Genomic DNA, 14,561 nt, shown 5'->3' on the forward strand with positions numbered 1-14,561 from the left:
GTCCCATCAGTTCTTTGTTCCCTAAAAGTTGAGTTATTTTTAAATTATTTTAGTTTATGTCTTCTGTTGGCTTATTTTTTATACTGCTTTCCTATTTTTATAGAGTTTGCTTTAGGACTTATAACAGACATCTTAAACTTACCACAGTCTACCTTCAAGTAATAGTATACTACTTCACACATAGTATGGCAATCTTACAAAAATTTACTTCCATTTCTCCTTATCTGGACTTTATGTGGTTGTTGGCATACCTTTTATTTTAACATATTTTTAAAACCAAAAATATGTTGTTATCATGTTTGTTTGAGATGGTCAATTATATTTTATAGTGATTTAAAAAAGTAATAGAAAATGTATTTTATATTTATCATTTCTGATGCTCTTCATTTCTTTGGATACATCTCAGTTTTTGTCTGGTATAATTTTCCTTCTGCTCAAAGGACTTTATAATTTATTGCAGTGAAGGTCTCATGGTGATGAATTTCTTCAGCTTTTGTATGTCTGAAAAATTTTTTTATTTCATCTTCATTTTTTGGAGATATTTTTTGCTGGATAAATAATTCTAGGTTGACAGATTTTTTTTCCTTTCAGTACCTTAAATATCTTCTGGCATACATTGTTTCTGGTGAGAAGTTGGCTGTCATCCATATTTTGTTCCTCCTTACATAATGTGTCCTCTTTACCCCCTCTGGCAGCTTTTAAAATTCTGTCTTTATCACTGGTTTGGGGCAATTTTATTCTGATGTGCCCTGGTGTCATTTTCTTAATGTTTCTTGTGCTTAGGGTTTGTTGACCTTTTCATATCCAAGGGTGTGCCAGTTTGGGTATATTATGTCCCCCAGAAAAGCCATGTTCTTTAATGCAATCTTGTGGGGGAAGACTCATTAGTCTTTTGATTAGAGTAGGACACTTTGACTGTTTCCATGATATGTGACTCACCCAACTGTGGGTGAGACCTTTTGGTTAGATTATTTCCACGGAGGAGTGACCCTGCCCATTCAGGGTGGGTCTCGATTAGTTCACTGGAGTCCTTAAGAGGGCTCAAGAGCTGACACAGATGCCGATGCTTGGAGATGCTTGGAGATGCAGACAGAAGGACTTTTGGAGATGCTAAGCTAAGAGATGAAGCCAAGAGTTTGCCCTGGAGAAGCTAAGAGAGGACCCGCAGATGCTTAGAGAGAAATTTCCCAGGAGAAAGAAGCAAGGATGCACAGGAGCTGAGAGAGAGGAGTGAAGAAAGAAGCCCAGAGTCATTTTGGAGAAAGCCATTTTGAAACACAGCCCAGGAGCAAAGGACCAGCAGATGCCAGCCACGTGGCTTCCCAGCTGACAGGTGTTCCGGATGCCACCAGCCTTTCTTCAGTGAAGGTATCATATCCCCTTGTTGATGCCTTAGTTTGGACACTTTTATGGCCTTAGAACAGTAAATTTGTAACCTAATAAATCCCCTTTATAAAAGCCAGTCCATTTCTGGTATTTTGCATAATAGCAGCTCTAGCAAACCAGAACAATGGGTTTACAGGTTTTATCAAATTTGGAAAAATTTCAACCATTTTTTCTTCAAATATTTTTGTCTCCACCCCCACTCTGCTTATCCTTCATGGACTCCAACTGCATGTATTAGGCTGCTTGAATTTGTCCCACTGCTCCGCTCAGTTTTTCCCTTTTTACTCTCTCTGTTTTATTTTGGTTGGTTTCCATTGCTATGCCATCAAGTGCACTGAACTCTTGTTCTTTAGTGTCTTGTAATGCTCTTAATCCTAGACACTTTTTTGTCTATACCAGTTTCAATTTGCATCTTTTTTTATATCTCTAATGTCCATCCTCAACATTCTTATGTTCTTCTCTACCCTTTCAACATACAAAATATAGTTATAGTAACTGTTTTAACAACTTTGTCTACTAACTAGATAATCTGTATAATTTCAGAATCTGTTTCTATTGATTTTTTTTTTCCTGATTTTGGGTCATATTTTCTGTGACTTGGATCATTTTCAACTGAATGCCAGAATTCTAAGTTTTGTCTTGCTGGGTTCTGGATCTTTTGTGTATTTCATATTCCTTTCTATATTGCTGTGCTTTGTTCTTGGAAGCCCTTAAATTTCTTGGAAACAGCTGGATCCTTTTGAGAGTTGCTTTGAAGCTTTGTAAGGTGAGATGAGAATGGCCTTAGTCTAGGGCTAAGTTTGCCCCCACCCCCAAGGCAACACCTTCCTGGGTACTGTACCCAACGTCTTGTGCATTATAGGGTGTCTCTGCTTGGACTGATCTGTTCCTGGCTCTCTGTGAGCTTCAGGGATTGTCCCACTTGTTCCTTTCGGGTGGTTCTTTCCCAGCCTCAGGTAGTTTACTCACCTGCATGATGTATGAGTACTTAGCTAAAGTGTTGGGGGAATCCTCTGCTGCACTCCAGAGCTCTCTCCTTTCCAGTGCCGCCTCCTCTCCAGTTTTCTGCCCTCCTGGGCCTCACAGGATTCTCAGCTCTGTCTCCTCACTTTAGGGAGAATGCTGGGCTTTCTCTGGTTTGCTCCTCCCTGCCGTGTATCCTAGAGCTGATTTCCAGGTTGGAAACTGGGGCAATCATAGAGTTCTCCTCATTCATTTCCCTTCTCCCAAGGATTGCTCTCCTGTGTTGCCTGTTGTCCTGCATCTGAAAATTGTGGTTTTGTCTTTTTTCAGTTGTTGGATGCGGGAAGGTAGATCCATTCCTTGCACCTGCAGTGTGATCAGAAGCAGAAATTTGTGTGTAATTTGTGAACTTTCCTCTGCCAGCCTGAGAGCGGCCTCTCAGCTAGGGGCGTTTGGGGATGGAGGTGAGGGCACGCTCCCAGGGGCTGAGTCCAGCTCCTAGTGGACCATGAGACCCTGCAGACCCCCTCCTGCCATGTCCAGGCACCCAGCGCAGCGCCCGATGGGCCGTAAAGCCTTGGGGAAGCTTGGCAGGCATGGTGGGTTGAGCAGAGGAGGTGGACGGGGAGTGGGTGGTCCCCAGGGGCTGGACATCGCAGGGCCTCCCGTGTGAAACTTGGGAACTTGACCTTTGTCCTGGGAGCTATGGGCGATTTGTCCTGACTTGTATGTCAGAAAGTTTGGGCTGACCGGAACAGGGTGGAGGGGCAATCTGAGAAGACTCCAGGACCAAAGAGGACACCAGCTTGGTGAGGGGGTGACGAGCAGGAGCGGGTGGGTGGAATCTGTTAACCACCTTTCACACACTCTGGGACAGCCAGGCCCTGGCCCGGGAGACCCTGCTCCTCGCAGGCCTCAGGGGGCCCCGTCTTCTGAAGCAGGTGCAGGGAACTCGGTGCGTGTCTGGAAATCCATGGATAATACAAAACTAGCCCGACATGTGAAGGGGCAGGTTGCTCAGCTGAATCTGGGCAGACCTTCCGTTTCTAGAATCTGTGAAGGTGACAAAATGAATTTCTGAGCAAGCCTGAGTTGCTCATGTTGTTAACTCAGACGAGAAGCTGAGATGAAGTTCTTGCTGCTGAAAATGTGCTCGATGAGTCTGCGTTTCCCTTTGCCCTCTTCCTCCGTGGTTTCCTTGATGAAAATGACAACTCCATATCCACTTGACACTGTAGAAAACACAAAGTCGAGAAAACAGAAGACTTCCGTTTGTCTTTTGCTGGAGTGCTAATGGCTTCTTCTGTTCTCAGACTTGTGTCTGCCTCTGGGTAGTTGGCAAAGAGCGATGTGCCATTTGTCATAAAAATTAAAAACATTTGAGTAAATGTGAGTTATAAGTGTGTAATGATTATCTGAATGAACTAAGCCTTTACATTTCATAAACCAATGATTTTGAATAAATTAAGCGATGCAGGGTATATATAAATTTTACATCCAGTGCTCATCTGGCTGATGTCGCTAAGCCCCAGGCCCTTTCTACCCCCTGGGCTGAGTCACCTGCACTCGAGATGCACACAGGTTTGGCTTCTAGCTTCCCCTTTCTCTCCCATCCTCACCTTGGCTCCTTCCTTCCCCTCCCTCCCTCCTTTCTTTCTTCCTTTCTTCCTTTCTTCTTCCTTTCTTCCTTTCTTCCTTTCTTCCTTTCTTTCTTTGTTTCTTTCTTTCACCTTGAGACCCCATTTACTAGAGCTTATTTTCTGGAATTATTCTTACCATTCATGAAGTTTGGGTGAGATATTCTAGCAGCAGCGACACCTCCGAGCAAATTACTTTCTTGGAGATTTTCTCTCATTTTGAGAGAGGCCTCTCGACATTTGAAACAAAACAGCTGAGAGCTGTGAAGAGCAAATAACACCTTTATTTCTAATGATATTTTCATGTGGTTCCCATTAGGGAACATGGGATTTTGCTTGAATAAAAGAGACTTAAAATAATAAGACTAATCTTGACAGGGTATTCACTCTGAAGTAAGCAATCCTGTTTTGTAAAATACAATCATAGGCTCAGATTTTGAATCTCATGTGTTTTTTGAGGCATGGCAAAAATACAATGAAACCGAATTTAGTCCTCTTAAATTAGCAAAAGCTGTAAAATTCCATGGAAAAAATTTACCCTGACAAAATTTGGATGCTGAAATATACAAATGAACCCATTATCTCCCAGCACACAAAGGAGCACCCCTGTGAGACCCTCCGTGGGCTTCCAAGGGCAATGTTAGGGGGGAGCAGACATTCCCACCCAGAGCCCAGGGGCTGGGGGCTCGTGGCTCCCTTCCTTCCTCTCTCCTCAGCAGCAGGGTGGGGTTAGTGGTGTGGCGGGAAGTGGCTGGCCTAGGAATGGAAGACTGAGGTCCTAGAAACAGAGAGAAGAGGGGGCCGTATCTGGCCCAGCGTTCACTGTTGCCACATGTGGGGGCCGTGAGGCCCAGCTCTCCCCTCTCACACTCTCCCTCTCCCCCACATCCTATTTGTGTAGTTGTTTCCTTGGACCAATTGATGAACCACTTATTTTATTGATTTCTTAAATATTTATTGAGCAGCTACTATGTGGGCCATGCTGCTTGAGCCCTGAAGGAAGCCCACCCTGCCGTTTTGTGGGGCTGACCCTCAAGTGCCAGCCACGGGTGGTGCAGAACAATGAACATTTTCAGTCCAGTCATCCTGGGGGGTCCAGGAGAGACACCAAAGGGGACTGGGAAAGCTGGGGACGGGAGCACAGTTGCTGAGCTTCAGGAAGGCAGGCTTCCTGGAGGAAGCAGCATTCCAAGGCATGTGGGGGTGGGGATTAAAGGTGGGGAGGGTCTGCCTGGCAGGTGGCATAGCTCCTGGAAGACCCCGGGGCAGGGAGGCTGTGCATGTGAGGAGGGCGACAGCCTACAGCCGGCGCGAGCAGAGCCAGGACAGAAGGCCACAGGGAGAGACTGCAGGGCCAGGGCCACGGCCAATGTCCCTGCACACCTGCGACATTCGGGCACCACGTCTGTCCACGCAACTCCTCCACTGTTGACAATGGGGAGTTTAGCAACGTCACCCGCCACGTCTTTAAACAGTCTGCAGTGGTCATGGAACAGGGCACGTGGCCCCCTTCCCGTCACCCCTCGCCGGTGCTTGCTCTGTCCTCCGCAGCCCGGGGTCCTCCTTGAAGAGCCGCCTTGCTGGCGAGCAGCTGAGGAGAGTCTTCTTTATCCCTGGCATCTGTTCACGATCCACCATCTGCCCACTTCTCTCTTCTTGCACTTCCTTCTCTTCTTCTTGTTTGGACGCTGAGAGTGGAGGACGTTGTCACATCTCTGCCAGCCTACGAGGGCGCCCCAGCGGAGAGGGACCTGGGACTGGTGCATGGGGTCTCCACATCCCCTCTTTTCACCCTGTTCAGGATTCCCTGTCCTTGCTTCATGGACTCAGCTCTCCAGGCGGCTGGGGCTTGCAGGGAGATCTGTCCTTCCCAGCAAATGTGTCCTGACGGCTCGGGGGGCAGGTGGCGCTGACCCAGGAGGCCGAACCAAGGGCGAGGTGTCACACAGCCCGAGAGAATGACCCGATGTTACCCAACTTTTAAAAAAATCAACCTCTAAATTCGCCTTGGGGCTGATGAAGGGAGATGCTGGGAAACCTGTTTTCTTCTCAAAGCATCACTCACCAGCAACACACCATATGGCTTTTGCCAAACCATTTGGCTGTTCTAAGATTTTCTATTCCCAATTGTAAAAGGAGCTAATAGGATTTGCTGCCCCGCCGGGATATCACAGGCACTAATCAGAATGTCTATAAATGCCTTTAAACTCCTCAGGGGAAGAAGAAAACTTGCAACCAAAATGCCAAGTGAAATTCATACAAATGTCATCCTAACCCCAAATCTTCGTTTTGAAAGTGGGAATTTAGGGCTTATGTGGATGAACGTATTAGAGTTCTTACAGAAATTACACACGACTGGAAGCCCCAAGTTTTAATTTTCATACAATCAGACTGTAAAATATGCTGTTTTAAGGCTCAGGAATTTTTCAGGTATAAGCCCCGTGACCAAAACAGTTTGCATTTAGGATTTTTTTTTTTTTGGTGAACACCTGCCCAGTCTTTTTTTTCCCCAAATCTTTGGAGTGTGCCATGATGTATTATCTTAATACTTTTACATCTCTCTTGCCTTTCTGTTGGGAGAATCGAGAAAAAATATCTCTTGATGGATCTGCAATGGTTCGTCCTTTTATAAAGCCCCTGATGGTTTATTTGACTCTTTGATACAGCTTAATTATACTGAAGTCCTTATGTTTACTTCGGAGATCTCCAGAAAGATAGAAAAGATCTAACAACCCCAAATTAGTTGAGGAACCAGCATGTCCCTTCCTGTAAGGAACACAGTAAACATTTCAAAAGAGCACGCCAGCTCATTATCTAACTCTCTCTTCAGTGACTTCAGGGAAAACAGCAGCAGTTAAGCAGTGTTTGCCAAAAGCAAATCTGGGGACGGGTGTTGATTTTAAAAGGGAAGGAAAGGAGAGCTAGCTGCTCGCTGCAGGTTCTCCTGGCTCGGCGCTCGGCATGGGGGCGAAGGCGTGTTTCTGCAGGGGCTTGCAAGAGGAGCAGTGGCCCCGGCCTGACCTCCCTGCCACTGCAGGTCCCGCATGGATGAGGAAGCTGAGGCGTGATGTTTCCAGCCACTTCTTTCCCGGGGGATGAGGCACAGCTCCCCGAGTCTGGAGATGGAGGAACGGATTGAACAGCCTTTAGCTGCTGTCACTTGGCTCTTACCCTGGAAGCCCGTCTGCTCACGCTCGAGGAGTTCGGCTCCAGCAAGGAACGAGCATGGATGTGTTTTCCATCATGACAACAAGTGGTTCTCAGCAGTGCCTCCTCCCCATTCCGCACCCCGAAACGTTCCCTCTTCAGTTTTGGCAAAATGCAACCAACACGTCCTGCAGCTGTTGGAGGTTCCAGTTTGTTTAGAAAGAAATAGCTTCCTGGGACACTAGAGTCCAAGAGCAAAGAAATGCCGTTGGGTGACACGTATCTGGATATCTAGAGCAAAAAAATGAGCGTTTCCACCCCTCTTTAAAAAAAGGTGGGGGACAGAAAGGTTGTACAAGGTCTGTTGAGAGCTGGCTGCATTCCTGGCTGTGATTTTGTTGTCACAACTCCAAGGACTTTGAAGGCTGGAGTTGCTGGCAAGCCAACCTCCCCTACCTCCTGGTGATTTTCAAAAATCTTAATTTTGCTCTATAGGTTACAGGTCAGGCCATCCATACTGATTCTTGTAATTGGACAGGACATGCTTTGAGTTGTCTGATTTCTTGTTTTCTTTCTGGCCCTCCAGGAGCCGTCAATTAGTACCCTGCTTGTACCCAGACCGGAACCCTTTGAAGGCAGATTTTCCAGAAGACACCCATTGGCCTAGTGTTACTTATTCCCAGGAATCTGAATTACAAGTTGTGCAGGTTTGTATTTATTATGTCCCCCAAAATGCCATGTTCTTTAATGCAATCTTGTGAGGGCCTACATATTAGTGTTGATTAGGTTGGAACCTTTGGATTGGGTTGTTTCCATGGAGATGTGACCCACCCAACTGCAGATGATACCTTTGATTAGATTATTTCTATGGAGGTGTGGTCCTGCCCATTCAGTATGGGTCTTAATTAAATCACTGGAGTCCTATAAGAATTCAGACAGAAGGAGCTCGGTGACACAGCCAAGAGAGACATTTTGGAGACGGCCATAGGAAGCAGACTTTTGCTGACACTTGCCATGAAGAAGTTAAGAGAGGACAAAACACCCCAAGAGCAACATTTTGAAGAACACACAGGAGCTGAGAGAGGAGCTGGAACACAACCTGGGTTTAGCTGATGCCAGCCACATGCCTTCCCAGCTAACAGAGGTTTTCCAGATGCCATTGGCCTTCCTTTGGTGAAGGTATACTTGTGTTGATGCCTTCATTTGACATTTTCATGGCCTTCAGACTGTAAATTTATAACCAAATAAACCCCCTTTATAAAAGCCAATCCATTTCTGGTATTTTGCATAATAGCAGCATTAGAAAACCGGAACACAAGGCATTAGGATGCACCCTGGTTTGCAGCCCTGGGGGAGGCTGCCCACCCTCCAAACCTGCCAATTGTCCGTGGTCCTTTTCTGCCCTAATGGGGGTCACCTAGAAGGCATCTGGCAAATCTACATGGATGAACATGCGGGATCAGATGGATATCCCTTGCTGCAAGACCTTTCCCAAATTACGCCCCTCCCCTCTTGTGGATCTCATTTTCCTTTTCTCTCTAAGGTCAAAGGGAAGAAAGAGGTCTCGGGGTGCTCCCAGACCCCGTTCCTATTTTGCCTTCCCCATTTCCTAGGTGGCTACTCACTGAGATTCCCTGAGCCTCTGATTCCTCTGCTGGAAACCAGGAGTCGGAGCACAGTGAAGATGAGACGAGACAGTGAATACACAGTCTGAGTGTGGTGCAAATCCCATAGGCTGTGACGGGGGCAGAGCTCGGGAGCACTTGGGAGAACAGCTGCCGACTGCCTCTGGGGGCGTTTGGGACAGGGACGCCCCCCTTGGACACATGTTCTCTGTCTTCACCTGTGACCCTCGCCGAGTCCTTCCTAGTTATTAGTCCTTCTTAGTTGTGTGTCCTTCTTAGTTGCGTGTTGGCGAGGCCCCTCTGCCTTGGGGACCCAGGACCCCTCTAGTATTTCAAAGCTCCCCTCCCCTTTCCATACCAGTTTCCAGTGTGAGTTCTGGGAGGAGGTGGACAGATGTGCATAGGAGCCAAGGAGCCCCTTTGTTGGAAAGGGACCAAGACTGGAAACTTTCCCCTTTTGAGGTTCAACGGTGGACAGGTGGCACGATGGGGACTCGGGGACGCTGGCAGGGACAGGCACCAGGTCGCCAATGGAGAGATTGCAGGGTAGGGGTCTCGGTGGGCACAGCAGCCCACACTGTGGGGTGCGCCCTGAGGACTGTGGTTGGTCTGGGAACCCACCCACGGAGCACAGCTGCGACTCACCTGCCAGGGTATCCTTGAGGCTGGAGCCTCCTCACAGTGCCTTCCACCCCACCTGTGCACCAGCAATGGAAGCAGTCGTATCTGTTCTTTCCCGAATACTGATTCTGCAGATGCTTTTCTCCCCTTCTGGACCACCAGAGTGTTTAAGTGTGACTAGTTCTGGATGTGATACTTGTGCCCATTTAGGAGCTGGGGGTGGAGTGGAAGAGGGACTGGGCACCTTGGAGAGCAGGGGGCAGAAGAAGCAGGTACCCCACACGCTGGCCTCTCCTGATGCATTCTGCCAGGTGCTGCCTGTCGTCCTGGGCCAGCCAGGGCACCTGTGAGGAAGGGCACTGGAGCAGAGCCTGCCCACTTGCTCACCATGGATGATGCCATGTTTAGTATGGCAAAGGAGTCAGAGGAGGCCAAGTTTATAGATCACAGATCAAGGTGACAAGAGCTAGGCTCAAACTTGGCTTTCTGGAGGCAAATGTCTAACAGGATCAACCTCTGTCCACCAGACAGTTCTCTGAAATAAGTGATAATTATGAAAATATGAGTGCAAGCTCTCCCTGGGATTTAAGTTGGTTAGATTTAGGAATGGCACTGCTTGTGGCATTGTGGGTCTCTAACGCGGTCTCAGTTTTCATTGTCTTCTTGATCCAACCCCCCTTTCCATTTTCTATGCTGGTTTTCTCACTTCCTTCATTCTCTCCCTTGGCCTCCTTTTCTTTTCTTCCTTTGAATAGTACCTGGTCCATAAGATGTGCTTTTTAAGTGTGTTATCAGCCTCCTCCTCATCACCACCATCATCACCCCCATTATCACCATCACCATCATCACCATCATCACCATCATCGCCATCATCGCCATCGTCACCATCACCATCATCACCATCACCATTACCACCACCATCATCATCACCATCATCATCTCCATCATCACTATCATGATTTTTACCATCACCATCACCATCATCATCATCACCACCGTAGTCATCATTGCCATCATTATCACCATCTCTTGTTTGTAGACACATCACTCCAATCTCTGACTTTTGTCCTTTGTGTCTCTTTGGGCGGCCTTCTTATGAAGACTCCAGTCATTGGATTTAGGGTCCATCCTAACACAGTATGACCTCATCTTAACTTGATTACAGTAAGGTCTCATTCATAGGTACTAGGTGATAGGACTTGAAGATATCTTTTGCTGGGGCACAGTTTAGCCCATGACAATGCACTCAAGAAGGGGCACAACTGGTTTAAGATTCCAGCTTTGGGGGTCCAATGGGAGTTTGGTGTTATTATTTTCCAATTACTTAGGCCCCTCCCACAAATTGTGGGGTAGAGAGCCATCAAACTGAAATGGATTTTATTCACCATTTGTACCCCTCAACTCCTTTTTGGGACAAGGTGGAATGTAAAATCAAGTGAATGCATTTTCAGTATGTGTGGTCGGATACAGACATCTTTATAAATGACTTCTTTCTTGAAACTGTCTGAAGCCCAGCTCCATTAGGGATGTGGCAAAGAGAAATGTAGGCTCTGGAAAAGGGGGGCAAAAGGACAGGCAACTGAGCCTTTCTGTTTATGGCACTTCGATACTTAGCTTGCTTCTTAATGGCTTTCTGAAGATCCCTGACAATGGCAGGGACAGGGAAAAGGCTATTTACACCTGTGGGGAGAGGCGCTGTCTCCCAGCTGGGAGGAATGGAAAAACAACCTGATAATTAGGACAAGGCCACCTGCCCTTTGGTGAGCACAGGTTAAACCTCCCACGTGTAATTCACCTGAGCAGGTGCGTTCCTTAGGCCAATCCTGTGAGGGCATCACCACCCCTGTCTTTCAGACAAAGGACCCCTACTTCAGGGGGTGTGATCGCGGTATGTGTCTGAGGCAGTAGGGGCTGAGCTGAGAACTGGACTTTGGTCTCCTGTCCAGCCCGTGCCTTGTCCAGTGTCTTTCTGAACTTTAGCTGAGTGATAAGAAGGCTTTGCAGGGCAAGCTCCTTGGCGTTACCCTCCAGGGCTGGGGGCAGAGAGGAAGCAGGCTCGTTCTCTGTAGTCCCCAGGATGGTGCTAGCAGGCTCTCGGGCTGTGGCCACACACGGTCCCCTCTTCTCCTTGGCTCTGCTCACACACGCCGCTTCTCCGAGATGCCCCCGTTCCTGTGCTTGCTCGGGTTGAGGTCCTTCAAGGGCGGGCTCTTCCCAGTGCTGCGGAGGATGGAAAGTGCTAGAGAAGTCACGTCATCAGACCCCACCATTAGTGACCTTGAGAATGCTTATTTTTTGATAGTAGGTCTTCTCCAGGAAACTGTCTCTTATTGGAGCCAGGAAAGCCAGAGCTACCCTTGGATTCGAGACCCATGGGAAGGTTTGGATCCCTTGGGTGGTGAGAGAAGGAGGAGTGGGTCTTCCCTGAGGCCGGCTCCATCAGACGGTCCAGGGGGTCCCCAGTCGGACCCTCCATAGCCACTGCCCAGAGCTGCCTGAGGAGGGACCCTACAGAGAACAGGGCATCCAGAGCCATCGGGATCACAGGGAGCATTTCCAGAGGTGGACTCTGACTTCTGGCCAGGAGCTGATCTCCCAAGGAGTGAGGGTGCACAGATGGGGTGTGCCGGAAGGAGCACCAGCTTTGAATTAGGGAGGGGGGTTTGGGCTCCAGTCGGGCCCTGCCTGTTTCCTGGGGGCACTATAAGGGGGGACCACCGACGGGGGGCTTGAAACAACAGGAGTTCATTCTTCCGCAGTTCTGGAGGCCGGAGGTCTGAGATCTGGATGCAGGTGTGACCCCTCTGAGGACTGTGGGGAAGCCCCTCCTGGCTGCCCCCCGTCATCTGGCGGTGGCCGGCAACCCCGTGTGCTCCTTGGCTGTGGCATAACGCAGGCTCTGCCTCCACCGGCAAATGGCTGTCTTCCCTCTGTCTGTCTATCCGTGTCTGTCTTTCCGTGCCTCCTCTCCCCTTCGTAACAGGACATACTAGTTTAAGGGCCTGTCTGCTCCAGCATGACCTCGTGTTTACTTAGCCAATTCCATTCGCGATGACCCTATTTCCAAATAAGGTCACGGGCCCAGGTCCTGGGGCTCAGGGCTCCAACACACCTGTTTTGGGGACACAGTCCAACCCATGCAGTCACGGAACCGGCTCTGATCTCTGGAATCCCTTCCCATCTTGGAGCCACCTCATCTGCAGGTGGAGGTGAACGGTCCTTTCTCGGGGTTCCTTGAGTGCTGAATGAGAAGCTTTGGGGCCAGGACCCTAAAAGTAAGTGTCGTAGCTTCTCCCTTTGTTTACTGGTGACTGCTGGATGGGGAGTCAGGCTCCAGTTCCCTCTTGGTCTCAGTGAGCTTTTCTGTGAGGCCTTGGACAAATCGTTTGCCCCCTCTGGTTCCCTTTCCCACCCCCCACTTCATCAAGTGACATCTGAGGTCCCTTCTGGCTCCCCCAGGTGACACAGGCAATTACAGGAGTGACTTCTGGAGGGGAGGCTGGCTCCTGGAGGTCAGAGGTAGGTGGCCGCAGACCCCGACAGAAACTGTGGTCCCTCCTGGGGGAACAGGCCCACCTGGAACTAAACACCACCTCCCCACCAGCGTGTGCATGTGTGTGGGCATGGTGTGGGCACGTCTGTGCATATCTGTGAGTGTGAGTGTGCCTATGTGTGTGTGCATGTGTTTGTGCACATGTGGGTGTGCATATGTGTGAGTGTTCATGTGTGTAGGTGCGGTCGCAGTTGATTCGTCTGGGGGAGGGGGTGGCGGCCGGTAGCTAAATCCTAGGCTCCCAGGCTTGCTCTGAGGGTACCGGCGGCGGGGGCTCTTTCCCAGAGGCGAAGGCGAGGCGGGGGATTTGGCCAGGTCCCCGGCGGGGGGGCGTGCAAGGTGTGGAGGGCGGCGAGAAGGAACAGGCAGGACACGGTTCTTTTTGGGTCTTAGAAGAAAACTAAGAGAGAGAGCTTTATTAGGCGAGAGCACAAGCTTATATTGGGCGATTAGAGGGCGGGGTAGCTGTAGAGGTCAAAGGCTTGGATTGGTTCGGAGAGGGCGTGGAGGTTGATAGACAAGGGGCGGGAGTTGTTCTGGTAACTGCGCATGCGCACTGACGGTGGGGGAGTTGCTCTGGCAATGGGGAGTGTCAGGGGCAAGATAAGGGGGTGGGGAAAAGGCGGTTCCCTCCGGCAAGCCTCCCCTAACGGTGGTATTTTGGGTGAGGAAATGGGGCCTGCTTCCGGCCTCACTTTCCCAGGCCTGGGGGGCTGTGGAGGGCGCTGTCGCCCGTGCCCACCACCCTCCCCAGGGGCTGATCAGGTCCCCCAGCCCAGGCCCGCCAAGTCGAAGCACGTAATCAGTATCCCGCATGTAGGCACGCACGTGTGGGTGTGCATGTGTGTGGGTGTGCATGCATGTGGATGTGTGTGTGGGTGTGCATGCCTGTGCCCGTGGACATGCGTGTGTGTGTGTGTGTATGGTGGGGGCGTGTGCATTCATGAGTGTGTGCATGTGTGTGTGCATGGTGTGGGCATGTGTGTGGGTGTGCATATGTGTGAGTGTGCCTATGTGTGGGTGTGCATGTGTGTGTGCATGGTGTGTGCGCACACGTGGGTGTGCATGTGTGTGGGTGTGCATGCATGTGGACATGTGTGTGTGCATGTGTATATGGTGGGGGTGTGTGCATGCATATGAGTGTGTGCATGTGTGTGTGCACGGTGTAGGCATGTGTGTGGGTGTGCATGTGTGTGAGTGTGAGTGTGCATGTGTGTGGGTGTGCATGCCTGTGCCCGTGGACATGCGTGTGTGTGTGTGTATGGTGGGGGCATGTGCATTCATATGAGTGTGTGCATGTGTGTGTGCATGGTGTGGGCATGTGTGTGGGTGTGCATATGTGTGAGTGTGCCTATGTGTGGGTGTGCATGGTATGTGCGCACACGTGGGTGTGCATGTGTGTGGGTGTGCATGCATGTGGACATGTGTGTGTGCATGTGTATATGGTGGGGGTGTGTGCATGCATATGAGTGTGTGCATGTGTGTGTGCACGGTGTAGGCATGTGTGTGGGTGTGCATGTGTGTGAGTGTGAGTGTGCATGTGTGTGGGTGTGCATGCCTGTGCCCGTGGACATGCGTGTGTGTGTGTGTATGGTGGGGGCATGTGCATTCATATGAGTGTGTGCATGT

General features: G+C 49.5%; 1 protein-coding gene across 4 annotated transcripts in view; it reads left to right on the plus strand.

Moving 5' to 3' along the window:
- The window catches only part of LOC119531065 (histidine-rich glycoprotein-like), a 265,512-nt gene that overhangs the window by 145,261 nt on the left and 105,690 nt on the right, over window positions 1-14,561 (plus strand). For 3 of the 4 annotated variants that reach the window (XM_037831859.1, XM_037831856.1, XM_037831854.1), the window contains one exon: window positions 7,720-7,840. The exons of the other annotated variant lie outside the window; for it this stretch is intronic. The gene's annotated coding sequence lies outside the window, so the exon portion shown is untranslated. The remainder of the gene's footprint in view (window positions 1-7,719; window positions 7,841-14,561) is intronic. 4 annotated transcript variants of the gene reach the window in all.

The sequence above is a fragment of the Choloepus didactylus genome, chromosome 4, assembly GCF_015220235.1.
Source record: "Choloepus didactylus isolate mChoDid1 chromosome 4, mChoDid1.pri, whole genome shotgun sequence".
Taxonomy (NCBI): Eukaryota; Metazoa; Chordata; class Mammalia; order Pilosa; family Megalonychidae; genus Choloepus; species Choloepus didactylus.